Here is a 26727-nt window from a genome sequence, read left to right as displayed (position 1 = left end):
GCCTCCAGCCTGTAGTCACAGGAGGCCTCCTTCTGGACCCGCAGACCACTCACTTTATGACTTGGTCCTGTGGTGTGTCACCCTGGTCATTATATGGCCCTTTATCTCCACATGCAGTGAACACCCTGATTACATCAGATCTGATGGCTGGTGGACAGGACCTGTGAATGATGGGCAATGTGATTGTCTGACTCGCTGACTTGAATTGATACTCAGGGATTGTGTCTGTTTCATTCACTGAGTTAGGCTAAGTGTCTCCAAAAGTGCCTGCTGGTAGTAAGAGCCTAATATACATTGTCCTGCAAATTAACTCCAACCAGAACCATCCCAGATATCTGAGTGGGCCTGGGGCCCCTTGTCACCTCTCCCCAGGGATCCCTAATCTGCCTACACCAAGGACCAGAACAGAGGCCAGCTAGGTGAAATCTCAAACTGCTTGGCAGGCTGTTTTCCATCAGGCTGCTGATGGGAGAGTCAGGGGACTTTCACAGGACAGAGAAAAATAATTACCACAAACAACCGCAGCACTCCCAGCAGCCCTTTCTGCTGAGCCAGGCAGCAGGTAAGACTGGCTATGGCTTGTCCCCAAAGTAGTCCTACAAGAACCTTATGAAGTTTCTCCTCTACCACCCCACTTTTCAGTGGAGCAAACTGCGGCTCAGACAGTATGGTGACATTTTCAAGACACACAGCTAACTGTGGGCAGACTCACTAGTGTGCAGAAGAGGGAGCATGCGCTCACCTAGTAAACAGCTCACCCAGGAACCATTGGGCTCTAGAGAGGTCTGGGTACATGAACATGAACCTGCAGATGTGGGGGGGATTCCATCTTGGAAACCTGGTACCATGGATGACGCCACCTTCTCCAGGGTGCCTTCTTGGAGGGTCTGCATCCTGAAGGCCTCATTTTTTTTTTTTTAAATATATTTTTATTGATTTCAGAGAGAGGAAAGGAGAGGGAGAGAGAGAGATAGAAACATCAATGATGAGAGAGTCATTGATTAAGCCCGCAACCCGGGCATGTGCCCTGACTGGGAATCGAACCCCGATCGCCTGGATCCCAGGTCGACGCTCAACCGCTGAGCCACACCTGGCTGGGCCTGAAGGCCTCATGTAGGTTAAAAGTTAACTCAGCCACATACTGGGTGGGACAAGGAGGGACATCCAGTCAAATGCACCACTGTGAATCCCAGTAGGATTGAGGTCTGGAATTCACCCAGCAAGTCCCAGCCCCTTAAGGGCAGGTGCAAGAGGAGGGACAGCAATGCCCAGGTTGAACGAGGTTCTAGGTTTTCAAAATACTACTTAAGTTTGGTGGGGGGGGGGGGGGTGATGTTCATACAATTGTTAGCTTCTAGGCATGTTTTCTTTTTTTTGGCTGAGGAATATCAGACCTCCTTGTTTTAATAGTCCTTATGAAGAGCATTGTCCCCATGAGTCCTCAAGAAACATTCCCATTATAGAGATGAGAACACAGAGGCTTGCAGATGTCAATTGTCTCCTCAAGGTCATGCAGCTAAGAAGTGATAACTGTCCTGTATGACATTCCCTCTCAGCTACCTGAGACTTATCTGCTCCTGACATTGGTGGAAAGTGTCTAGGTATCTTGTCCTTCCCCAGTTTGGGGACAGTGTACACTGTAGACATGGCCTATGAAAACCATTGACCTCAAAAAAGACACTTACGTTTGTTCCTTTTACACTAAAGGGTGTCTTGAGACCTTTTAGTGTAAAAGGGCCCCAGTATGGAGGCCCCAGATTCTGCAAAGGGGCAAATGCCTGGAGACTCCAGACTGGAGAAAGGTGATCATGAGGAATCTGAGCAGATGACCCAAGAAGGAACAAATTCATGTGACCTATGCAAAGCTGACAGGTGAGTCAAAGTACCAGTGAGGCAACTGTCAAAGAAGGAACACTGCAATGGCCTTGGAGAATTGTTATCGTATAGGTAAATATTTCAGTGAGTGAGAAGCCCAAGGGCCAGGCTGGGAGCAAGGCAGCGGCCATCATCAGAAACTGCTGTTGGCAACATCACTGCTACAGCCCTTTGGATCTGGAATCTGCCTGCAGCTGGGCAAGTTTTACATGTGCCTGTCCTTCCACCAGCAGGGGGGCGACTATCTCCAGAGGAGGATACTATACATTGTGGTCTGAATTGTGTCCCCCAAATTCTATGATTTTGGAATCCATGGAACTTCAGAATGGGACTGCATTTAAGTTTTAGTCTTTAAAAAGGTAATCAAGGTTAAATGAGTTCAGTGGTGTGGGCCTTAGTCAAACATGACCATAGTCCTTTGAAAAGGAGAGGAGGACACATGGAAGCACAGAGGGGAGTCCATATGACACAGAGAGAGAAGATGGCCATCTATAAGCCAAGGACAGACCCCTCAGGAGAAATAGCCCTTAGCTCTAACTTCCAGCCCCTGGAGTTGTGAGAAAATGAATGTCTGCTGTTCACTCCACCCAGTGTGGTCCTGTGTTACGGCAGCCCAAGCACCTTATACTGTCCACTGGGACACACTTAAGTGTTCCCAGCAGCACTGCTGACATGGCCTCTGAACTGCATTAGGGCAATGTCCACAGCACTGAAAAGCTGCATCACTGTGACAAGTGACCTCTGTTACTGCACCAGGCCTGCAAGGACAGTGGAGCTGACTGCTCCACAGGATACCTGGGGTGGGTAGTTAAAAGAAGAAAAACAGCCCAGCCAGAATGGCTCAGTGGTTGAGCATCAACCTAGGATACAGGAGATCATGGTTCAACTCCCAGTCAGGTCACATGCTGAGATTGCAGGCTCCATCCCGAGGTGAGGGTGTGCAGGAGGCAGCCGATCAATGGCTGTCTCATTATTGATGTTTCTATCTCTTTCTCCCTTCCTCTCTCTGAAATCAGTAAAGATATATTTTTTTTAAAAAAGAAAACAGCAACGTGCAAATGCGCTTGTGGTCTACTGTGAAGTGAAACATATTCTTTTTTCTAATATTCCTACAAGTATGTGAGAAGTGATTTTTTTCTCTTCCATGCAGCTGGAGGGAGGACTGGAGGTCTGGGCTCCTTTGTCATGGGACTGTGGACACTGTAGTGGGAAGGCTCTAGGAGGGCACTGGGGAAGACCCCAGATGTGAATCTGGGTTCTTGGTCTTCCCTGGTCATTTTGGGGTCCTTGGTGTGGAGATCAATCTGGGCCAGTTCTCACCTCAGACCAGCACTTGAAGGGGTTGTGGGCCTGTTGCACCTGCACCCTGACCCGGTAGGTGGTGTAGTGGGGCCTGTGGTCCAGTACCTTGATGATGTTCTCCTGGGAGCTCTGCAAAGACAGAGCGGACACTGAGCCAGGAGGCATCAGGGGCCTCCAACCCCAATTGTGGTCCTGTGTAATGGCAGGCCTGGCAAACTACCACAGTGTGTTAGGACACAGTGGGGATGCTCCCGGCAGCCCTGCTGCACTAGCAAGAACTGAATCACATCAAGGTCTAACAGCAGTGAAAGGCTGGGCACTGAGGAAAATTCCCTTCTTTATGGGATGTGAGGGCAGTGAGGCCCCAGCTCCTGACCTGGCCTCCTACACTGGTTGGCCATGCTCTCCGAGATGACAAGTGGCAGAGAAATGTATCCAATACCTTAATCCCTTCCCATTTGTTTAAATACACAGCATTTGTCAGTGTGATGATGTGTGAGGCTCGGAGAAGGTCTCCAAGGAAAGTCAAGCTGGGACTGGTCCACAGGATACATGGGGCCGGGAGTTAATCAATGAAATGATTAAAAGGCAAAGACAGCAAAAGATGTTTTCTCTATGATCCCAACAAATACTTGAAGACTGGAATTCTAGCCTACCAGGAACTGGTGGGAAGTGTTGGAAGTAAAGATTTCTTTGGGAGTGGGCCTGTAAAATTTTGAGGCCCCAGATTTGAGTCTGGGTTCTGGTCTCAACCCAGTCACCTGGGTCCCCTCTCACCTTAGACCGGCAGGAGAACGTTTTCCTGGCCCGGTCCTCTTGTCCTTTATACAGGCTCCTGGCATAAGTTAACACGTCAGTCAGCCCCTGTATAACGTCTTCGTTGGAGGTCTACAGAGTCAGGGCCCAGTCCCAGACCAGGGGCATCAAGGGCCTCCCTGGGCACTGTCACTGGGGGAGATGCCCACCACAAATGCTGCTCCCCAGATCAGGCACAGAGGACCATCTGCAAAGACCTCCAGGCAGGGAAGGAACACGATGAACCCTGGAGGACTCCATAGTAACAAGTGGATAAAGGAGCTTGGTCCCCAGCACTCAACTTCCCTTCCTGTAAGCCATGACCTGGGCCATGAACATGACAGACCCTCCAGGCTTCTGATACCTAACAACCTACTGCCCAGGATGAGCCCCCTCACCCCACGCTTTCCCTCACTACACCCAGCACACACACATACTCAGGAGGAGAGGTAAGAGGTGTAGAGCTGCCAAGGTGGGACCCCATTTGGGGTCTGGCCTGGATGGGCCTACCTTAGGCTGCCCTCTGTTACCAGATGGTGCCTCGGGCCAGAGGGCAAGGGTTGTCCACGGTGGCATTTGCACCAATTTCTACAGCAACAGAAACATCTCTCACTTCAGGATTTTTTCTGCCCAGAGCCACAGAAGCATGGGAAGCAAAAGAGAGACATCCTAGTCTCCTGACCACCTCCAGTCAAGTGATCTGGAAAGGCAGTTGTCTCTAGAATGTGGGTAGCTGGTTACCAGAGTTCTAAGTTCTATTGGGGGCCTGTCACCAAGGAAGTGAGGTCACCCCTCAAGGTTCTGGGACCTGGACCCCTTCCTCCAATCAGAGCCACCGAAAGCTCCTCTGGGCTTCCGAACACTCATCTTCCTCGCCCATGACATGTCTAGACCTGCACACCAGCACCTAACCCAGCCATCCCACAGCTTCCTCGGGATGGACTAGGGCTCCGGCTAGGAGGAGAAAGCTGAGCTCGTAGCTCCTTTTCTCCCAAGATCCGTGTCCTGGGGAAGCCTCTGTGCCTCTCAGGGCCTCATCAACCTCCCAACCAGCACAATGAAAATGACGCTAAACACCATTTCCCAAGGACACCATCAGGTATGGATGATATAACATCCCTAACATCTGTGGGCTGCTCTCCCATGAATCTGCTGCACAAGTGTAGAGGTGGAAGAAGGACAAGAATAAGGGGGACCCCAGGTGAATCCTGCGCAAAACATGCCTGTGGTCTTGGGAGAGTCACTACCCACTTTGGCCTCATTTCCAAGTCTGCATCTTTAAGGATTTGAAATGACAGGAAATTCAAATATTGTCATTCACTGGCGTAAAATCTTCCAGGGGTCTCTACTTAGGCTCAGAACCAGACCAAGTGCCTCATGTAGGTCCATGTGGTAGGAGCCTTCACAGTGGCTTCTAGTGATTCCAGCCTCTGGGTGGGAACATTCTCTTGTATCTGCTAAGGGCTCAGTAACTGGCTCCTGAACAACGTAGAGTACAGCCCAGGTGATGGGATGTCAGGTCCTCCTGACACTTCTCTCATACTCTCATCCTTGAGTTCCCTTCCTTTTTCTTGGCCTCTATTTCACTTTCTCTTCGTATGTGTCTCTCTGTCTCTCTGTCTTTGTCTGTCATATCTCTGAAACAGGGAGAGAAAGAGCCCATGGTTTGAGCTGCCCTATGTAGATGCCCCATAGGAGAGAACCAAGGGAAGGCCCAGGCCAGCAGGCAGGAACCCAGGCTCTCAGTCCAAACTGCACCCTGATGAACAGCAGGTGAATGACTTTGGGAAGAAGCCTCTCCCCAATTGAGCTGAAGTTCAAACCCATCTCCTGCCTCACAGAGACCTTGAGGCAGAGGAACCCAGCTAAACTGTGCCCAGATGTGTGGTCCACAGCAGTTATGAGGTGCTAATATTTGTACTTTACAAGCACAAGGTTTGAGAGCAGTATTATTTGTGCCTCGGTTTCCACATCTGACACTCAGAAATAATAAAAACCTTACCCTCTCTGAGGTTATGGAGAGTGTTAAAAATTAATGTTTCAAAAGCGATGGGAACACCTGGCATATCACAAGGGTGGTGTCTACATGTTAAAATCAGTTTAAACATTCTTCCAGTGTCTGTAAGAGCCCAAGGGTTGTGACTAGCACCTGGCCTAAGGTTGGAAGCACACCTCAACATATGATGAATACATGAACAGGTCACACTTTGGAAGGCCTTGCAAATGTCCCCTCCTGGCTTCACATCGCCCATGTGAACAGCTCGGTCAGACCACAGATCTGTGCCTGTCTGTTAATGGTTTGAGGCCAGAACTTCTCAGGGTCTTGGGGACTTCTGGGGAATGATGGGACCCCCTGGGTGGGGGTGGAGGTGGTCATCAGGGTCAGCCAAGCCTTCTCTGGGGGAGGGCAGGAGCACTGAGCTGAGGACAAAACCTGCCCCAGCCCTGGAAACCAAGAAAGGGCGCAGACACTGCCCAGGAGGCTCGGGAAGAACAGGCAGAAGCCAGGAGGAGACTCTTGGGGTCCATTTCACTGGCTGCTCCTGCCGCATGGAAGGGCCTGGGCAGAGATATTTAAATGACTCCTTTTGACGCTAGAAATTCAACTTTTGTTTAAAACTATACATGTGCTGCCCAGCCAGGTGTGGCTCAGCTGTTGACCATTGGCCTAGGACCCAGGAGATTGCGGTTCTATTCCCGGTCAGGGCACATGCACGGATTATGGACTTGATCCCCAGTTGGAGGCCTGCAGGAGGCAGCCAATCACTGACTCTCTTATCATTGATGTTTCTATCTCTCTCGTCCTCTCTCTGAAATCAATAAAGATGTATTTTTAAAAAATAATAAAAATAAAACTATACATGTGCCTAATATTTAAATTAGCTGAGTGAAAGCTGCAGGGCTGTCTGGGGAGTGAGGAGAAGGTCCTCATCTCCCAGGAACAGCTGGAGCTCTGTTCCTGGTTCCCAGACCTGGATGGTTATCTGCGGGCTGGGAATCTGCAGCCCTGCAGGAGCAAACCTCAGCCTCCAAGGAAGGAGCCAAAAACAGGGGACAGTGGGGAGGGAGCTGCCAGCCCCTTCACCCTCCCCAACCTAAACTACCTGCTCCCACAGTATTACTAAGCCCTAAAAGGAGGGGAATTCGGATACACTCCAGGACCGAATGCATGCATCTTGACGACACTATGCTAAAAGAAATGACCCCACCACAAAAGGATAAATACGGATAATCCCACTTCCATGGCATCCTGTTTGCGTCATAGTCCCAGGCATGGAAAGTGGAAGGGAAACTTCCAGAGGACACTAGGAGAGGGGACAAGGAGTTAGTGTTTCCATTTTGCAAGATGAAAAGAGTTGTGGAGGTGGGGGTCCTGATGGCTGCACAGCAGTGTGAATATACTTCAGACCAGTGAATTGTAGATGTAAAAATGACTAAGATGGTCAGTTTTGTGTTACGTGTATTGTACCCCAATTATTATTTTTTAAATATGTTTTTATTGATTTCATCGAGAGGAAGAGAGAGGGAGAGAGAGCTAGAAACATCAGTGATGAGAAAGAGTCATTGATCAGCTGCTTCCTGTACACCCCCTGCTGGGGATCTAGCCTGCAAGTTAGGCATGTGCCCTGGATCAAATGTCCGTGCTCAACCACTGAACCATGCAGGCTGGGCCACAATTATTATCACTTTTTAATTTATCTTTACTGCTAAAGTATTACAGGTGTCCCACTTTTTCCCCCATTGACCCCCTCCACATCGCTCATAATCCCCCCCCCAGGCCTTCACTCCATTATTGTCTGTGTGTTCATGAGTTATGCATATACTCAAATAACTTCTTTAGTTAATCTCTTCCCACCTCCCAACCCTGTCCCTATTCCATCTGAGATATGACCATCAGCCGCATGCTTCAATGTCTCTTGGTCTATTTTGTTTGTCAGATTCTTTTGTTCATTACCTTCTTAAAGAAGACACTTCAACATTTCATATAATACTGGTTTGGTGGTGATGAACTCCTTTAGCTTTTTCTTATGTGTGAAGCTCTTTATCTGACCTTCAGCTCTAAATGATAGCTTTGTTGAGTAGAGTAATCTTGGTTGTAGGTTCTTGCTTTTCATCATTTTGAATATTTCTTGCCACTCCCTTTTGGCCTGCAAAGTTTCGGTGAGAAATCAGGTGACAATCTTATGGGAGCTCCCTTGTAGGGAACTAACTGCTTTTCTCCTGCTGCTTTTAAGATTCTCTTTGCCTTTAAGCTTTAGCATTTTCCTTATGTGTCTCGGTGTGGGCCTCTTTGGGTTCCTCTTGTTTGGGACCCTCTGTGCTTCCTGGACTTGTAAGTCTATTTCTTTCCCCAGGTAGGGGAAGTTTTCTGTAATTATTTTTTCAAATAGCTTATCAATTTCTTGCTCTCTTTTCTCTTCTTCTGGCACCCCAATAATACAAATGTTGGACCTCTTGAAGTTGCCCCAGAGGCTCCTTATACAATCTTCATATTTCTGGATTCTTTTTTCTTTGCTCTTCTGGTTGGGTGTTTCTTGTTCTCTCTGTTCCAAATTGCTGATTTGATTCTGAGCGTCCTCTACTCTACTGTTGATTCCCTATAAATTATTCTTCATTTCAGTTCATATAGCCTTAATTTCATATTGTTCAGTTCAAATTGATCAGTTGTTTTCGCAATACTCTAACTAATATGGTTGAGAATCCTTATAAACAAAATTCTGAACTCTGTATCTGTTAGCTTGCTTGGATTTATTTCATTAAGTTCCTTTTCTAGACATTTCTTCTGTCCTCTCCTTTGTGACATGTTTCTTTGCCTCCACACTTTGGCTGCTTCCAGGTGTTTGTTTCTATGTATTAGGTAGAGCTGTTATGTCTCCTGGAACTTGTGGAGTGGCTTTGTGTAGGAGGTGTCCTGTAGGGTCCAGTCACCTGAGCTGTGCCTTCTAGGTGCTCCCCTGTGTGGGTTGTGTGCACTGTCCTGTTGTAGTTGAGCCTTGGTTGCTGTTGGCATCACTGGGAGGAATTGACCCCCGGGCCAATCAGCTGTGAGGACCAGCTGCAACTACAGCCAAAGATCTGCTATACTGGAGACACCCCTATGGAGAAGGATTTACTTCAGGGGGGCTTTGGTGTTCACCAAGTGCACCCCTTGAGTGTCACTCATGGATGTGGTAGGGTTGTAATCCAGCATGGTTGAGTCTGACCACTGTCTCTGAGGCTTTCTGGGGGGCTGCCAAGTCAGCCTCTGACAGTGCCCTGCCCAGGGCTACCCAGCATGAGCTACACAGCAAACCGCAGTTGGCTGCTATTTGTGCTGGGCTTGGTGTTGTCCAGGAAAGGCCAAGCTATGAGCCAATGCAGGCTGCCACTAGTGCCAGGCCTGGGGCCCCTTATCAAGACATATGAGGCACACTGATGCTTGTTTGCGAGACTTTAGAAAAATCCTAAGCATAAGGCTTGAGAGGTCACTTGCATAGAATAGCCACTGGAAATGGCTTGGATGAACTTGCAGGTGGGAAGGGATGGGGCCTCCGGGAATCACTGGGTGTGGCCAAAGGTGTCAGCCGGGTACTGGACATTCACATATGGCTCCTGCCTGCTGGCTGTGTGGGTGGAGGGCTTCCCAAAGGAGCAATGGCCTCTGCCAGCTCTTCTGCCTGCGAAAAACCTGCCCCTCCAGCTCTCATCCCAATTTCAGGCAGGTTAGTTCCTCCCTAAGTGTCCCAGATTCCTTTCAAGCTGCTCCCTGGCACTGGAGCTCAAAGGAAGCATGTCTGAGTTCATGTATAGGCCCTTTAAGAGGAGCTGCCTGGGACTCCCACACCCTCTGTAACTCTCAGTGACAGTCCCTGCTGGTTTTTACAGCCTGAAGTTGTGGGGGTTTCTCTTCCTGGCTCTGGAGCCCTGGACTGGGGGACATGATATGAGGCTGGCACCCCTCACTCCTCCAGGAAACCTCCACCTCCAAGATGTCCCTCCTGGGTTTAAACCGTGGCACCAGGTGTGGGCCCACGGCGAGTCTCGGATTCAGTCCTGATCTGCCCGCATCTCCCCTCCAACTGGTCTCAGTCCTTCTTCAGCTCCCTGGTTGTAGGGGTTCTGTTCAGCCAGATTTCAGGAGGTTTTGAGTGATGGTGATTCTGTATTTTAGTTGTCATTTTAATGTGGCTGTGGGAGGCGGCAGCTGTTACCTACGCCACCATCTCGTTTTCTCTAATTAATGTATTTTCAATAGACAAAAATCTCCTCATTGTAAGTCATAGTCATTGACCTCTTTGTCTCCCTCCGGGAGTCTATTGTGATGTGAATGTTATTAAGTTATCAGTCCTTATAACCTGGTGAATAAGCCCTTGTTAATAATGTAGAATGTCTCCTTTTAGTTTTTCTTATATTTGGAAAATAGAGATTTAAAAATTGGCAATATTTTAAAAAGTCATAAGAACAATGACTTATTGAGAACAATGGTTTATTGAGTTCCATAATCAATTTCTTGTTAATTTTGATTATTTGTCAGTGTATTTATGAATTCAGGTATTTCTTAGACTTACAAATTTTTTATTTCATTTCAAAGATAGGACTTGTCTAGAAACTTGTAAATCAGAGTTCTTTTCATGGATTTTTTAAAAAGGTGTAATTTATTTATAAATGTATTAGAGTAAAAAGCAATGATTGTCTATAAATAACAAAACCTAAAGCAGCAAGTAAAAGATTCAATGATAATAAGTAATTCATCTCCAATTTCCTCCTTGTCCCTTACACAAAAACCCACTCTGCCCTCACGTACCGGTGTCAAGCAATAATGGAAATTTTGCCCTCAGGTCTACCGCATTCTTCCCCAGACTCCCCTCTTCTCCTTCATAGCTGTCGGAGCCGGGATAGAAAACCCAGCCTCCAGCTCTCCCTTACCACAGGACTCCCGGTGCAGCTCACACAGCAGAGCAGATATGTGGCTGAAAAGAAAACTGACACCTACTATGAAGGGCCCCTTGTGGATGACTGCGATCAAATTTTTTTTAATGGCCTCATATCCATTTCCACACAGGGACTTCTCATACCTCAATTCAGGGAGTGACCTGAAAACTTCCTCCCACACTGAATGGACTGATAAAGACATCAAGACTAGACAAAGAATAAATGACAGGACCAGACCGGAACACCTGTACTAGAGCAGAGCAGAGCTTAGCTGTGTAGCCTGAAAGGGAATTCACCCAGGGCAGCCTCACCCCAGGGCCCCCTCAGAGCCACTGTGCTTCACAATTCAGAAGTAGCACAATAGAGCTGCTTCCACATCGATGCAGCTTCATCATTCTCCTGTAAAAACACTGAGCTTCTCAACAGCCATGCTATTCTCCCAGCCATGCTGTAACACCATTGAGTTATTTTCAATGAATGAAGTCTCCTTTTCACCGCACCGCAACTTAAGGTCTTCAGCTGGCATTGAATTGAAGACAATGACCATCAGTTAACAGACACTAGATACCAGAGCCAGACTCAGACCCTATCCCCATCCCCATAGCAGACCCAAAATGAAAAGCTAACCCCTAGACCCAAAGCCAGACACTGGACCATGAATGCCAGACACTAGATGCCAGAGACTGTCTGACACAAGACACCATATGTCAGACCTGGCAATGTAGCTGCACATGGACCCCACACAGGAATCCAGGAAACCAGCCTCACCCAACCAGAATCCAGACACCAGACAAAGAGCCAGATCCAGTTCAACCTAAAGACAACAGACACTGGAGTCAGAACTCAGATCCATGATTAGGAACCCAGATCTTTTAAGTGGGTGCTGGACACCAGATACCAGTTACCAGATGCAAGATGCCAGACACAGGAGCTGAACCACAGACTCCAGACCCTTGCACTGTCAAGAGGACTCTAGAGCAGGGACCCAGGACCCTAAGCTTAAAACCTAACCCTGGGGGTGGAGTGGGTCAATGGGGGGGGGATAGGACATTTGTAACACTTTCAACAGTAAAGATAAATTGGGGAGGAAATAAAAGCAAGGAATGCAAAACAAAACCCAATTGAAAGACATTTAGAAATCTTTTTTTAAATTGACTTAATTTCATCAATAAACTTATTTGTCATTAAAAAAATTAATAACCCAACCACTAAAATATTAACCCACAACTCTATACCGGTAAAGCCCTGACCACTGAAATGTCAAACAAATATAACCATGAAACTTTACTATACAAAACATCGTGAGATTAAATAAAGCATGAGACTCTGGGCACCGGATGAATGAGGCTGATGCCAGTGAAATACACTATACAGTTTTACATTGAACTTTTTTCTAAGTTAAAAGAGTGCACACTAAAATAATCATAAAATTTAATTCAACTAATCACAGATCATCAAAAAACTGGAGTGGTTCCCTCCTATGAGTTTGTTTGTTTGAATCCTCACCAGAGGATATTTTTTCCATTGCATTTCAGAAAGAGTGTGGTGGGGGACAGACTGGGGCCAGGGATCGAGCATGCAACCACAACCGAGGCATGTCCCCTTGGCTGGAATCCAACCCGGGGCCCTTCAGTCCATGGATCAACACTCTAACCACTGAGACAAATCAGCTAGGGCCTCTCCTATGAGTTTTAGAAGGTGGTTTTTCTATGCCACACTAGAAATCTGAGCTCCAAAATAGCACATTCCTCTTTGTAAAACTGTATATCTAACCTAAGCCATCTTGTTTTCAAATTTGGAAGCTTACAAATATATATTTTATGTTGCAAATTATGAATAAAATAAACCTTCAAGTTATTTTTAATGCTCCTTCCCCAATAAGAACTTACTATTTGAACATTCAGAGACATTAAGCCTTTAATCTAAGTTCACAGAACTGGGCCCCTTTTATACAAAGGTTTCTACTCAACTAAGGTAATTTCTGCAAGAGGATCCTTAAGAATAAGTTGTCGAGCATAAGATGCATAAATAAATATTTCTTATAGATACAAACAGAAGTTGAACATATAATCAATGAAAAGACCCAATAGCAATGAAACTGATAAAAAGCCTAGCCACAACCTTAACAAGAATATGCAGGATCTGCACGAATGAGGATTTAAAATGTTACCCACAAAAAAGAAACTTGAACAAATAAATGAAGAGCACCTTACATCTATAAGTTCAATTTACCAGGAAGACCCCATTTCAATGCACCTAATTACATAACGGAAATTATATAGAACAGAGCTACCAAAATAGAAAGTGTCATAATCATAATACGAGACCTAACACACCGCTCTCATTCAGGAATAGAGCAAACCTCTTTCAGACCAATAGATTCCCACACAAAAAATTAGTAAGTAAAAGAGAAAATAAAACAATGTGAGCACAACATAAATTTAACTTTTCCTGCTGACCTGCGCTGTTATTCCCAAAATGCGCTAGAGATGGCAGCAGAGAAGCACACATGGAACATTTTTTAAAGTGACCATATTGTACTTTATATAAAGCAAATTTCAAGAAATTGCAAAGTGGAAAACACTATGAAGGTTCCTCAAAAAATTAGAAATGGAGCTGCCTTTTGACCTAGTGATCCCACTCCTTGGAATGTATCCTAAGAATCCTAAAACATTAATCAGGAAGAATATATGCACCCCGATGTTCATAGCAGCACAGTTTACAATAGCTAAGATCTGGAAACAGCCCAAGTGCCCATCAGTAGATGAGTGGATAAAAAGCTGTGGGACATTCACACCATGGAATACTACGCAGCTGTAAAGAAGAAGAATCTCGTACCCTTTGGGACAGTGTGGATGGACCTGGAGAGTATTATGCTGAGTGAAATAAGCCAGGCAGAAAAAGACAAACATCCCATGATCTCGCTTATACGTGGAATCTAAAGAACTTAATAAACTGATGAACAAAACAGATTCAATGACGCGGAAGCATGGATGAGACTGACGAATGTCGGAGGGATGGAGGAGGGCGGGTGGGTGGAGGGGGAGAGAGTAACCGAAGAATTTATATGCACATATGCACAACCCAAGGACACGGACAATGAGGGGGAGAGGGACTGGGGAGGGGGAAGGGACGTGGTGGAGCTGGTCATTGGGGAGAAAAAAAGGACATCTGTAATATTTTAAACAAAAATTAAATTAAAAAAATAAAAATAAATAAATTACATAAAATATGTTTCTTGAGCTCATTGCAGTTAATCTGAAAATCAATAATAAAAGGGAAGTAGAGAGTCCTTTAAATCTGAAATTATGAAATACACTTCCAAATAACTCCACACAAAAAATCACAATTGCAGTTAGGAAATAATTTGAATTGAGTGACAGTACAAATAGTGGCTACCACAGGCAGATCATTCAGCTTCCAAAAGGATCAAAGGTTCAAAGTCAGTGGTTCTCAACCAAAGGAGATTTTGAAATGTGTGGAGACAGTTGAGATTGTCATGAGGGTGGTTGGTAAGAGAGGGTGTTACCTGCCTACGTAAAATGGAGCTAATGCCTGGCCGGGCATGGCTCAGTGGTTCAGCATTGACCTAGGATCCAGGGCATTGCAGTTCGATTCCGGCTCAGGGCACATGCCTGGCTTTTGGGCTTGATCCTCAGCAGGGGGCATGCAGGAGGCAACCAATCGATGACGACTCTGTCATCATTGATGTTTCTACCTCTTTCTCCCTCTTCTTTCCTCTCTCCGAAATCAATAAAGATATATATTTCTTTTTAAAAAAGAAAGAATATAGAGCTAATGAATGTTAATAAGATCCAAATTCAATGCAATTAACATAATGATCAGAGCATATATGCATATAAGTTCTTTGATTAATCTCAATGCAGAGGACAATGCCCCACAACAAAGAATTATCTGGCCCAAAAGGTCAATGGTACAGAGAATGAGAAACCATTCTCTGTGTGGAGCATGATGAAGGGTCAAATTCAATAGAGACGTCATGTCAGCTTCCACCCTAGATCTGAAACAGTGCCTCTCTTTGAACAGGCAGCACCGAAGCTTAAACCTGAAGAACAAAGACGCAGCCAGCCCCCTGCAAAGATTAGAGAGGAGCTTCCCAGGCAGAGGAGACGCCCCTAAAGGCTCTGGAGGCGAGGCAGGCCTGGCACCTCAGCAGGCTGCTCGCGCTGATCGGCCACAGGAGGCGTCTCATGGTCAAGCTCCTTTTCATTGCTCATAGGTCACTCTTTCATAGCTGTTTCCTAATGATACTTAGAATCAGTCAACTCACTCCTTTATTTTTATTTTTTTAATTTATCTTTATCGTTGAAAGTGTTACAGATTCCCCCCCCTTTTCCCCATTGATCCTTTCCACCCCCCATTCACCTTCCCCACACTGTCGTCTGTGTCCGTGGGTTACGCATATAAGCATATAAGTCCTTTGATTAATCTCTCCCCCACTCCCCAGCCTCTGCCTTCCCTCTGAGATCCCTCAGTCTGCTCCATGCTTCTGTGTCTCTGGATCTATTTTGTTCCTCAGTCTATTCTGTTTATTAGATTCCACATATGAGTGAGACCATGTAAAACCAAATCAGGAGGAATCAGAAAACCTGAATAGGCCAATAACAACTGATGAAATCAAAGCAGTAATAAAAGCCCTGGTCAGATGGCTTCACAGGGGAGCTTTCTAATTAAGTTATAGGGTTAGATAGTTTATTAAAATTTTTTCTTGCTTTTTGAGGTAAGCCGGTAGTGCTATAAATTTTCCTCTCAGGACTGCTTTCACTGTGTCCCTTAGATTTGAGGTTGTTGTGTGTTCATTTTCATTTCTTTCCAGGAAGTTTTGTATTTTTCTTGATCTTAATGGTAACTCATTCGTTGTTTAATAATGTTATTTAGCCTCCATGTGTTTGAATGTTTCTGAGTGTTTTTACTGCATCTTACTCTTTTAGATTCCAGAACTCACCATCTAAAGTCTTCTCTTTCAAAATGTCGACATTTGCAATATCGTGGGTTCCTCAGATAACCTACATGTGGCACAATGTTACTTACAAAATACTTCTGGTTTCTAGAACACCATGGGTCCATGCCCTAAACTCATTTAACCTTAAGAATCTTGTTACTATTCTATTTAAACATAAATGAATTTATCACTAAAAAAATAGATTTTTTTCTAACTCTTCAAATTACCTCATTTATTTTCTTACAAGCTTTAACTATGTTATGTTTTATATAATTAAAATAATGTAATTATTATTATTGCATGATAGTTTATTTTCCTTGATAACTCATGAGAATCAACTTAAAAGTTATTACAAATAAGATGCAAAATTAAATATCCTTTATACAATAGCCACAAAACTAATAAAATTCCTGGGAATAAACTTAACAAGAAAAGAAGCTGCACTGAGGATTACAGTGGTGGTGACATTAATGGCATTATCTATAAATACACTCACCTAAATTGAAAAGCTAAGAAGGAAACATAAATATAATATATATTTATATTTGATGTAATATGCACAGCTTCAGATTCTAATAAACAAGGAATATCGCTGATGAAAATAACAAAAAAATAAACCTAAAAAGAATATACACAATCTGTCCTGGCCGGGCATGGCTCAGCAGTTGAGCATTGACCTAGGATACAGGAGATCGAGGTTCGATTCCTGGTCATGGCACATGCCCCGGTTGCAGGCTCGATCTCCAGTCGGGGGCATGCAGGAGACAGCCAATCAATGGTGACTCTCTCATCATTGATGTTTCTCTCTCTCTCTCTCCCCCTCTCCCTTCCTCTCTCTGAAATCAATGAAAATATATATATATTTTAAAAAAGAATATACACTATCTGTATGAACAAAATTTTTTTTGAAATATATCTTTATTGATTTCAGAGAGAGGAAGGGAGGGGGGAGAGAGAGAGAGAGAGAGAGAGAGAGAGAGAGATAGAAACATCAATGATGAGAGAGTCATTGATCAGCTGCAGCCCACAACCCGGGCATGTGCCCTGATGGGGAATCAAACCCCAATCTCTTGGATCCTAGGTCAATGCTAAACCACTGAGCCACACCTGGGTGGGCTGAACAAAAATTTAAAATGCTACCCACATAATGGAAACTTGAATAACTGGAAAGTAACATCTTGTTCTTAGATAGAACAACATAATGATGTTAATTTCCCAAATTTGTCTATAAATTTAATATGATCTACATTAAAATATCAGAATGAGCCTGGCAGATGTGGCTCAGCCATTAAGCATCGACCTAGGATCCAGGAGAGTCTGAGTTTCGATTCTGGGTCAGGGCATATGCCTGGGGTGTAGGCTCAATCCCCAGCAGGGGGCATGCAGGAGACAGCTGATCAATGACTCTCTTTCATCCTTGATGTTTCTATCTCTCTCTCTCCCTCTCCCTCTCTGAAATCAATAGACATAGTTTAAAAAAAAAAAAAATCAGAATGATTTTTAAAAGTATAACATGCTCAATTTAAATTCACCTGTTAAAATAAGAAAGAATTGAAAGGAAAATTCTATCAAGCACAGTAATGAATAGAAGCTTGCCCAACCAGATATAGCAATGTATCACATTACGAAGCTACAGCAATTAAAAGAGTTGGGTAATGTCCTGTGAATAGACAAATTGATGGAACAGAAGTTCCAGCAACAGACTCAAATCCATATGGAAATTTTGCATGATAAATATGTCTCTTTAGATAATTGGGAAAATATGAATTATATAATAAATTATGAGGGACAACTGAATAGAAAAAATATTGAACCCCTATATCATACACTCCACCAAAATCAATTCCTTAGGGATTGTAGTTGCCACTCACAATTAATAGAAAACACTGGGAGCTATCTGAAATAGAAGGATACAAAGAGATTGAAAGTGAAAGAATATAAAAAGATATATGATGAAAACATGAACTAAATAAAAATTGTGTAATGACATACAGTAGACTTGAAGGCAGAAAGCATTACTAGAACTAAAGAAGAGTACTTCATATCAATAACTTCCTTTTCCCAGGTAGTTCCAAATTCACATACATTTCATTACATAGGGCAAATTATATAGAACAGAATTCCAATAAAAAATAGACAGTTATAATCATGATACATTTAAAACACGCCTCATTAAGGACAGTGAATACCACTTTTAGAATCAACCGACTCCCACTAAAATATGAGTACTGATATAAAAAACTTAGCATGAGCAGCAAACCACATTCCACATTCATAGTATTCACTACATCCACCCATTTTTGGGGGTGGCCTACACTAAGGTGCTATTTCCCAGACGCACAGGAGATGGCAGCACTTGGAACACTTGGAATTTTTTTTTTTTTTTTTAATTTCTTTTTTTTTTTTTAACTTTTTATAATTTTTATTTTTGTTTAAAGTATTACAGATGTCCCCTTTTCTCCCCAATGACCCATTCCTCCCCGGTTCCTTCCCCCTCCCCGGTCCCTCTCCCCACCATTGTCCGTGTCCTTGGGTTGTGCATATGTGCACATAAATTCTTCGGTTACTCTCTCCCCCTCCACCCTCCCACCCCCCTCCATCCCTCTGACATTCGTCAGTCTCATCTATGCTTCCATGTCATTGAATCTATTCTGCTCGTCAATTTATTAAGTTCTTTAGATTCCAGGTATAAGCGAGATCATGTGATATTTTTCTTTCGCTGCCTGGCTTATTTCACTCAGCATAATATTCTCCAGGTCCCTCCATACTGTCCCAAAGGGCACGAGCTTCTTCTTCCTTACAGCTGCGTAGTATCCATGGTGTAAATATCCTACAGCTTTTTATCCACTCATCTACTGATGGGCACTTGGGCTGTTTCCAGATCTCAGCTATTGTAAACTGTGCTGCTGTGAACATCGGGGTGCATAAATCCTTTCTGATGAATGTTTCAGGATTCTTAGGATACATTCCTAGGAGTGGGATCACTGGGTCAAACGGCAGCTCCATTTCTAATTTTTTGAGGAACCTCCACACTGTTTTCCACAGTGGCTGCCCCAGTCTGCATTCCCACCAGCAGTGCACCAGGCTCCCCTTTCCCCACACCCTCGCCAGCACATGTCGTTTGTTGACTTGTTGATGGAGCCATTCTGACAGGTGAGAGGTGACACCTCATTGTGGTTTTAATTTGCATCTTTCTGATGATTAGCGACATCGAGCATTTTCTCACGTGTCTCTTGGCCATCCGTGTGTCCTCTTTGGAGAAGTGTCTATTCAGGTCCTTTGCCCATTTCTTAATTGGGTTGTTTGTCTTCCTCTTGCTGAGTAGTATGAGTTCTTTGTACACTTTGGAAATTAACCCTTTATCAGGTTCATCCTTGGCAAATATGTTTTCCCAGACCTTGGGGTTCCTTTGTATTTTGAGGCTGTTTTCTTTTGCTGTGCAGAAGCTTTTAGTTTGATGTAGTCCCATATGTTTATTTTTTCTTTTGTTTCTCTTGCCCCAGGAGATGTATCAGTGAAAAGTCCACTACGTGGGATGACTGTGACTTTACTGCTTATGTTTTCTTCCAGGATTTTTATGGTTTCGTGGCTTACATTTAAGTCTTTTATCCATTTTGAGTTTATTTTTGTGTATGGAGAAAGTTGGTGATCTCGTTTCATTCTTTTGCATGTACCTGTCCAATTTTCCCAGCACCACTTACTGAAGAGACTGTCCTTACTCCACTGGATACTCTTGCCTCCTTTGTCAAACATTAACTGACCATAGTGGTGTGGGTCTACTTCTGGGGTCTCTGTTCTGTTCCATTGATTTATGTGCCTGTTGTTGTACAAATACCAGGCCATTTTTATTACAGTGGCTTTGTAATACAGTTTGAAGTCTGGTAATGTGACCCCTCCTACTCTGTTGTTTTTTCTCAAGATGGCTGCAGCTATTTGGGCTCTTCTTTGGTTCCATATAAATTTTCGAAATGTTTGTTCTAGGTCTATGAAATATGCTGTTGGTATTTTCATAGGAATTGCATTAAATTTATAAATTACTTTGGGTAGTATGGACATTTTAATGATATTAATTCTTCCAATCCATGAGCATGGTATATTCTTCCACTTGTTTAAATCTTCCTCTATTTCTTTTTTCAGTGTCCCGTAGTTTTCCAAGTACAGGTCTTTTACATCCTTGGTTAAGTTTATTCCTAGGTATCTTATTTTTTTAGTTGCAATGGTAAATGGTATTGCTTTTTTCATTTCTCTCTCTGAAAGTTCATTGTTGGTGTATAAGAATGCCATTGATTTCCGGATGTTGATTTTGTATCCGGCTACCTTGCCAAATTTGTTTATCAAATCTAGTAGTACTTTGATGGAGTCTCTAGGGTTTTCTATGTACAATATCACGTCATCTGCAAATAATGACAGTTTTACTTCCTCCTTTCCAATTTGGATCCCTCTTATGTTTTCTTCCTGTCTGATGGCTGTGGCAGGGACTTCCAGTACTATGTTGAATAAGAGGGTGAAAGTGGACATCCCTGTCTTGTTCCGGTTTTTAATGGAAATGGTTTGAGTTTTTGCCCGTTGAGTATGATGTTGGCTGTAGGTCTGTCGTATATGGCCTTATGTTGAGGTATGATCCCACTATTCCCACTTTGCTGAGAGTTTTTATCAGAAATGGGTGCTGGATTTTGTCAAATGCTTTTACTGTGTCTATTGATATGATCATATGATTTTTGTCCTTCATTTTGTGTATGTGATGTATCACATTTATTGATTTGCGGATGTTGTACCAGCCTTGCATCCCCGGAATAAATCCCACTTGGTCATGATGTATGATCTTTTTAATGTATTGCTGATCCGGTTTGCTAGTATCTTTGTGAGGATTTTAGTATCTATGTTCATCAGGGATATTGGCCTGTCATTTTCTTTCTTTGTAGTATCTTTATCTGGTTTTGGGATTAGGATGATGCTGGCCTCATAAAAAGAGTTTGGGAGTTTTGCCTCCTCTTGAATTTTCTGGAATAGTTTGAATAGAATAGGTGTTAATTCTTCTTTGAATGTTTGGTAGAACTCACCTGTAAGTCCATCTGGTCCAGGACTTTTGTTTGCTGGGAGTTTTTTGATTACTGTTTTGATTTCATTAGTTGTTATTGGCCTATTCAGGTTTTCTGCCTCTTCTTGATTCAGCTTTGGAAGGTTGTATGCTTCTAGGAATTTTTCCATTTCCCCCATGTTGTCCAATTTGTTGGCATATAGTTGCTCATAATATTTTCTTACAATGCTTTGTATTTCTGTTGGGTCAGTTGTTATATCGCCTCTTTCATTTCTGATTTTATTTATTTGGGTCCATTCTCTTTGTTTCTTAGTGAGTCTGGCTAAAGGTGCATCAATCTTATTTACCTTTTCAAAGAACCAGCTCTTGGTTTCATTGATTTTTTGTATTGTTTCTTTAGTCTCTATGTCATTAATTTCTGCTCTGATTTTTATTATTTCCTTCCTTCTGCTTCCTTGGGGCTTTTCTTGCTGTTCTCATTCTAGTTCTTTTAGTTGTTGTGTTAGATGGTTCATTAGATCTTTTTCTTGTTTCTTGAGATGGGCCTGTAATGCTATGAACTTTCCTCTCAGGACTGCTTTCGCCGTGTCCCATAGGTTTTGGGTTGTTGTCTGTTCATTTTCGTTGCTTTCCATGAGGTGTTTGATTTCTTCCTTGATCTCCTTGGTAACCCATTCATTGTTTAATAACATGCTATTTAGCCTCCATGCACATGAATATTTTTGAGTTTTTTTTATAGTGGTTGATTTCTAGCTTCATGGCATTGTGATCCGAGAAGATGCTTGATATGATTTCAATCTTCTTATATTTGTAGAGGCTTGCCTTGTGCCCTAACATGTGGTCTATTTTTGAGAATGTTCCATGTGCACTTGAGAAGAATGTGTATTCTGGTGCTTTGGGGTGAAATGTTCTGTAAATGTCAATTAAATCCATTAAGTCTAGTGATTCATTTAAGGTCTGCGTTTCCCTGTTGATTTTTTGTCTTGATGATCTGTCCAATGCTGACAGTGGGCTGTTAAAGTCTCCCACTATGTTTGTGTTGCTGTCAATCTCCCCTTTAAAGTCCCCCAAGAAATTTTTTATATATTTAGGTGCTCCTGTATTGGGTGCATAAATGTTTATAAGGGTTACTTCCTCCTGATGGATTGCTCCCTTTAGTAATATGTAGTGACCATCTTTGTCTCTCATTATGGTCTTTATTTTGAAGTCTGTTTTGTCAGAAATAAGAATTGCTACTCCAGCTTTCTTTTCCTTTCCATTTGCATGGAATATCTTACTCCACCCCTTCACTTTTAGCCTGTGTGAGTCTTTTGCTCTCAGGTGGGTCTCTTGTAGACAGCATATATTTGGGTCCTGTTTTCTTATCCATTCAGCTACCCTATGTCTTTTGATTGGACCGTTTATTCCGTTTACATTTAAGGTTACTATTGATATCAACTTATTTAATGCCATTTTCCCCCTTTATGCTGATGTACCTTTCTCTCACTATTCCTTCTTTTTTCTTAAAGCAGTCCTTTTAGCATTTCTCGCAATGCTGGTTTCGTGGAACTGAACTCCTTTAGCCTTTTTTTTGTCGGGGAAGCTTTTTATTTCACCTTCAAGTTTAAATGAATGATAGCCTTGCTGGATAAAGTAGTCTTGGTTGCATGTTCTTGCTTTTCATTACTTGCAGAACTTCATGCCACTCCCTTCTGGCCTGAAGAGTCTCTGTTGAGAAATCAGCTGTCAGCCTTATGGGGGTTCCCTTGTAGGTCACTGCTTGTCTCTCTCTTGCAGCCTGTAATATTTTCTCTTTGTCCTTGCCATTTGCCATTTTAATTACGATGTGTCTTGGAGTAGGTCTCTTTGGATCCCTCTTGTTTGGGACCCTCTGTGCTTCCTGAATTGGTGTGGTTTTCTCCTTTGACAGCCTAGGGAAGTTTTCTATAATTATTTCCTCCACCAAGTTCTCTATCCCTTGTTCTCTTTCCTCCCCCTCTGGCACTCCTATAATGCGAATGTTGTTTTGCTTAATGTTGTAACAAAGTTCCCTTAGACTGTCCTCATGTTTTTTAAGTTGTTTTGCTTTTTGCTGCTCTGATTGTGTGATTTGTTCTACCTTGTCTTCTAAGTCACTTATTCTATCTTCTGCTTCATTGAGCCTGCTTTTAATTCCTTCCAGTGCATTCTTGAAATCAGATACAGCATTCTTTATCTCTGTCTGAGTTTTATTTATGGTATGTATCTCCTTTTTCATATTTTCACTAAGTTCCTCGATCTTATCATCTAGAGTCTTCTTAAGTTCCTTGAACAACTTCATCATCCATACTCTGAACTCCATTTCTGATAGCTTGCTTAACTCCATCTCATCAAAGTCTTTTTCTGGTGATGTTTCCTTGTCTTTAATTTGGGGGTTGTTTCTTTGTCTCCCCATTTTGCTAGGTCTTACTGTTTGTATCTATATATTAGATATATTTGCTGACCCCCAGCCTTGTGGGATGGGATTTTGTCTTGTGGATCCAGTGGAGCCCAGAGGTGTGTTTTCCTTATACCTCTGAGCTCTTTGCTCTAGTCCTGACCCTCTTGTGGGTGCCCCTTTTGTGGTTTCTTTATGTTCTCCTGTTGTGGTTGGGTTTAGATTGTTGTTGGTCAGTCCTTGGGAGGACCCTTCTCTCAGGTTGGCTAACTGTGTCTCAGCCCCCACCTCGACGTGTAAGCTGTTGTACGGGTGCTGGCAAGGCAGGCCAATGCACAACTAAAATTCCAGGCAACAGGAGGTATTTTACAAAATATCTTGACAGTAATAATGAAAATAACTCATGTGAAAATAGAACTGGGAGAGTGAAGGGAGAACACAACACACCCACCCCCGCACACACACATACAGAGAGAAAAAAAGAAAAAAGAAAAAAAAAAGGTGCTTAACAAAAACAAAAACAAAAAAAGAAAAGTAACGCTTAGAGAGAGAGAGATGTATATAGTTGTTGATACTGGTGAAAATTTAGAAACTAATAATAAACTAAAATGTAAAAAATAGAGAAGCTACTGGGAGGTAATAGAAGCAGAGAAAATATTCTGAAAGGAGGGCCAGCAAAGAATTAAGAGCGAGAATAGAAATATGATAGTTGAAAATGAGAAAACAAAAATACAATAAAGAGAATAGGAGAAACTAACAGTCAGACAGGAAGACAGAAGGGAGCCTAATGAAAGAATGAAAGAAAAGTAGGAAAAGAAAAAAGAAACAGAAGAAAAACTTTATGCCAATGGATTGAGAAGAGAGAGAGAGATAAAGCCGGGCAGGGAGGGAGCCCAGTAGGAGATTTGGGGGAAACTATAGAGGGAAGCAGTAAACTTGGATATAATGATAAAGTCCCAGTCTTTAAGCAGGGATATCAAGAAAGTCTTGATATTAGAAGCAAGGATACAAGAAAACAAAGCAACTATTCAAAACAAAACTGAAAAACAAGCAAAGCAAAACAAAATTCTTTTATAAAAAGGAGAAAAAGGAAAAAAAAAATTAGTTAAAAAAAAAGTGTAGAAAAAAAAATTTATTATAAAATTTAAAAAAGAAGAAAAAACAAAGTTTTCTCCCCTTTCTTTTCTTCTTAAGGAAAAAAGAGAAAAAATAAGTGAGCCCACAAACAAAAATCAAACAAAAAAGTCCCCAAAACCAAAAAAAACACAAAACCATACAAAAGAAAAAAAAAACAGCAGAAAAAACAACAACAAAAAAAGCGGTAGTCAATCAGGTGAGGTTTTTTTTTTTTCTGGGCAACTTATGTTGTCTGAGGGTCTCTGCTTTGTGTGCTGATTTCAGTTCTCCTGGGAGGTGTTTGTGTATCACCCCAATGTGGGACGGGGTCTAGTTTTGGCTCTGGTGCCCTTAGGTAGATGATTGATCTGAGTCTCTCTGTGGGCCACCTCCCCTTGTCAGCTATTTTGCAACCTTGTAGTTGCCTGGTCTTACTCCATAGTCCTCTGTAGAGTCTTTAGGGTACAGGGTGGCTAGTGTAGCCCAGGGTGTCACTCCCCTTAGAGGTGTCCCTGTCAGGCACTCACTCTGCGGGAGTTAGTCTCTGCTCCATGGCCAGCTCCTCAGTCCCTACCCTGTCCCCTGATCCTAGTTCCCCAGGCTCTGGCCTGCTGCAGCTTCAGATTGATTTCAGCCTGTTGCCTTTTCTGTGTGGGCCGTTTCAGCAGCCTGGGCTCAGTGGGTTTGATTAAAAACACCTTCTGATGAGCCCTTTGCCTGCCCAGCCCCCTGCAGGGGTTTCAGCGTTTCCTCCAGCTCCCAAACAACAGTCCCTGAGAATCTTATTCTTATAAATTCCTCCTCTGAGCTGCTCTCCCTTCCCCCTCAGGACTGTGCCCTGGGGGACGTCTGGGGAGTCAGTGAGCGGGACCGCCCCTTTCCTGTTGGGAGGGGGTGCTCCTGACTGCTGGAGAGGCCAGCGGCCCCGCCCCTCCCTGCTCAGCTCTGGTTAGCAGGTCGCACCAGGCCCGCCCCTCAGACCATCTCCAGTGCAGACCCCGACCCCAGCCTCCGCTGGTCTGTCCGTGCAGTGCCAGCCGGGAAGGTGGGAACTGGTTCCCCGATCAAACTTGCAAAACGCACAAAACAACACACAGGCCGAGAGTCCGCTCTGCAGGGTCCCGCCGCCCTCGCTCTGAGGCACCCAGGGGAGGGGACCCAAAGTCAGCTCCACGCAGCTCCCTGCGCTGCTGGTCTCAGCAAAACTGGGGCAGCTTCACGCGCCACCAGGGCGCCCCTCAGGGCTGGTCGCAGGTCCCAGCCTCCCGGCACCGGGAGCTCAGGGCGGGAGGGCTCCTCCCCTCCCCCACACCTCGCAGATTCCGTGCTTTTGGGGCTCAACACAATGCCCCTCAGGGAGGCAGAGGGCCCCGTGTGCGGCTGCTCAGCGCAGTCCTCTGGTCCCTCGCCACTTGAGTGCCACAGCCCTAGGGACAGCCTTCCCTATGGCCGGCACCCCGAGCGCCAGACGCTGGTCGCAGCCGCGACTAGAGGCTTTGTTTCCTAGGAAGGCGCCGTCCCCTCCCAGACTCAGCGCGCCCCTGGGATCGCCTGCCCTGTGCGCGGGGCGCTCCTTCCCCTCTTCGCTCTGGGTGTGGGGTCCCCGCTTTTGGATGCTCTGGGCTCGGAGCCCAGCACAGGCTTCAGGGGGTCTCCCCCTTCCTACGCCCCCTCTTACCGGACTCCGTGATGTGTCTATAGTGCTCCCCACTTGCACTCCATCCACTCAGGTGTGTTTGTCTGGTTTTTTCAAGCTGGTTGTGTAGGATTTTAGGATTAAATCGAGTCCATGGCTGGGAGCGGGGTCGCTCTGCCGCTTCTCACAGTGCTGCCATCTTCCGACCTCCTGGAACATTTTTTAAAGTGACCCTATTTTGCTGTGAAGCAAATTCAAACTAAAAAGGATTAAAATTATATAAAGGATTTTTCTTGCTCTTGTTGCATTTAGTCTAGGAATCAGTAACAAAAGTTAACTAGAAAGTCCTTATATTTAGAAGTTATGAAATACACTTCTAATTAACCCCCCAAAAAATCACAATTGGAGTTAGAAAATAATTAGAACAAAATAATAAAAATACTACATAACAAAACTTAAAGAAAAATGTGCAGTCTTAATCACATATTAGGAAAAGAGAAAAGCTGAAAATTTGCAATTTTTACACGCATCCTAAGAACCTAAAAATAGTAAATTAAATCCACGGAAGTAGAAGAAAGGAAATGTGCATGACAGTCGTCTGGAAGGCTGTGTACTTAACACGAAAGCAGTTTTTACCTCTTGGGGTAGGATTATTGAATTAATTTTATTTTTCTGTAAGGTTTAAGTAAGCTGCA

General features: G+C 43.8%; 1 long non-coding RNA gene across 1 annotated transcript in view; it reads right to left on the bottom strand.

Moving 5' to 3' along the window:
• LOC148090964 (uncharacterized) overlaps positions 1 to 26215 on the bottom strand; it is a 29757-nt gene extending 3542 nt beyond the window's left edge. The window contains exon 1 of the long non-coding RNA XR_015716107.1: positions 26075 to 26215. This is a non-coding gene — a long non-coding RNA (uncharacterized LOC148090964). The remainder of the gene's footprint in view (positions 1 to 26074) is intronic.
• Positions 26216 to 26727: the final 512 nt, after the last annotated feature.

The sequence above is a fragment of the Miniopterus natalensis genome, chromosome 19 (assembly GCF_054644295.1).
Source record: "Miniopterus natalensis isolate mMinNat1 chromosome 19, mMinNat1.hap1, whole genome shotgun sequence".
Lineage (NCBI taxonomy): Eukaryota > Metazoa > Chordata > Mammalia > Chiroptera > Miniopteridae > Miniopterus > Miniopterus natalensis.
Note: the sequence above shows the minus strand (reverse complement) of the source record. Positions and strands in the feature narration are given on the sequence as shown.